This window comes from Myxocyprinus asiaticus, chromosome 36 (assembly GCF_019703515.2).
Source record: "Myxocyprinus asiaticus isolate MX2 ecotype Aquarium Trade chromosome 36, UBuf_Myxa_2, whole genome shotgun sequence".
In the NCBI taxonomy this organism is placed as follows: domain Eukaryota; kingdom Metazoa; phylum Chordata; class Actinopteri; order Cypriniformes; family Catostomidae; genus Myxocyprinus; species Myxocyprinus asiaticus.
Window position 1 is genome coordinate 36,447,254 of NC_059379.1, and position 2,241 is coordinate 36,449,494.

A 2,241-nucleotide genomic window follows, 5' to 3' on the forward strand; every position below is an offset into this window, starting at 1 on the left:
TACAGTTTAAAACCCTGATTTGTGCAATTTTTATTTTTATTTTCTAGAGATAAACATGACAAACATCAAAATTAAAATGTATTGGAAAAACAACCTCCAGAATGGGTAAAAGACTAAAGGAATATTCTGAGTTGAATACAAGTTGAGTTCAACCGACAGCATTTGTGGCATAATGTTGATTACCACAAAAATAAATATATATAAAAAAGCAAAAATGTGTTACAGTGAGGCACTTACAATGGAAGTGAATGGGGCCAATCTGTAAACGTTAAAATACTCGCTGTTTCAATAGTATAGCCACAAGACATAAACAATATATGTTCACATGATTTTAGTGTGATAAAATCACTTACTAACCTTTTCTGTGTAACGTTATAGCCATGATGATGTAATGTCAACAAACCCTAAAATGACTAAAAATTTCAACTTAACTTTACAGCTCAAATAATGCATGAATTTTAACAGAAGAATCAATGTGTGCTTTTATAAAATTAAAAGCTTCACATTTCTACCTTTAAACCCACCAAAAACTGGCCCCATTCACTTCCATTGTAAGTGCCTCACTGACTCGATTTTTGATTTTTAAAAGAAATGGAGTGACGAGTAAAAAATATTTTTTGTGGTAATCAACATTATGCCACAAATGCTGGGGGGGGGGGGGGGGTTACTGGTATGCCTGCAGATACACTATATTGCCAAAAGTATTCGCTCACCCATCCAAATAATTGAATTCAGGTGTTCCAATAACTTCCATGGCCACAGGTGTATAAAATGAAGCACCTAGGTATGCAGACTGCTTCTACAAACATTTGTGAAAGAACGGGCCACTCTCAGGAGTTCAGTGAATTCCAGCGTGGTACTGTGATAGGATGCCACCTGTGCAACAAGTCCAGTCGTGAAATTTCCTCGCTACTAAATATTCCAAAGTCAACTGTCAATGGTATTATAACAAAGTGGAAGTGATTGGGAATGACAGCAACTCAGCCACGAAGTGGTAGGCCACGTAAAATGACAGAGCGGGGTCAGCGGATGCTGAGGCGCATAGTGCGCAGAGGTCACCAACTTTCTGCAGAGTCAATCGCTACAGACCTCCAAAGTTCATGTGGCCTTCAGATTAGCTCAAGAACAGTGCGTAGAGAGCTTCATGGAATGGGTTTCCATGGCCAAGCAGCTGCATCCAAGCCATACATCACCAAGTGCAATGCAAAGCGTCGGATGCAGTGGTGTAAAGCACGCCGCCACTGGACTCTAGAGCAGTGGAGACGTGTTCTCTGGAGTGACGAATCACGCTTCTCCATCTGGCAATCTGATGGACGAGTCTGGGTTTGGCAGTTGCCAAGAGAACGGTACTTGTCTGACTGCATTGTGCCAACTGTGAAGTTTGGTGGAGGGGGGATTATGGTGTGGGGTTGTTTTTCAGGAGCTGGGCTTGGCCCCTTAGTTCCAGTGAAAGGAACTCTGAATGCTTCAGCATACCAAGAGATTTTGGACAATTCCATGCTCCCAACTTTGTGGGAACAGTTTGGGGATGGCCCCTTCCTGTTCCAACATGACTGCGCACCAGTGCACAAAGCAAAGTCCATAAAGACATGGATGAGCAAGTTTGGTGTGGAAGAACTTGACTGGCCTGCACAGAGTCCTGACCTCAACCCGATAGAGCACCTTTGGGATGAATTAGAGCGAAGACTGCGAGCCAGGCCTTCTCGTCCAACATCAGTGTCTGACCTCACAAATGCGCTTCTGGAAGAATGGTCAAAAATTCCCATAAACTCACTCCTAAACCTTGTGGAAAGCCTTCCCAGAAGAGTTGAAGCCGTTATAGCTGCAAAGGGTGGGCCGACGTCATATTAAACCCTATGGATTAAGAATGGGATGTCACTTAAGTTCATATGCGTCTAAAGGCAGATGAGCGAATACTTTTGGCAATATAGTGTGTATCTAAAGATATTTAGAACAATATCTTTGGTAAAACACATATGGTTGGCTGAGTTCAAGGAGCTTGACCAATGCAGACAACCTACAAATTGTGTAAATCATGTCAGTACACTGTGATTTTATTATTAAATTGATGGATACAGTCGAGAAGGTCACAATTTGGGGTTAAGGATACTTTCTATGCTGTTTTCTTTAGTCCAGTACACGTCACAATTCAGGATAGTGACGTTACGTGCTGCGTCACGGTCTCCTGTCTCCACCCACCGCATATCGTTTATTCTTTACAAAGAGAAAACATCTCGCGAG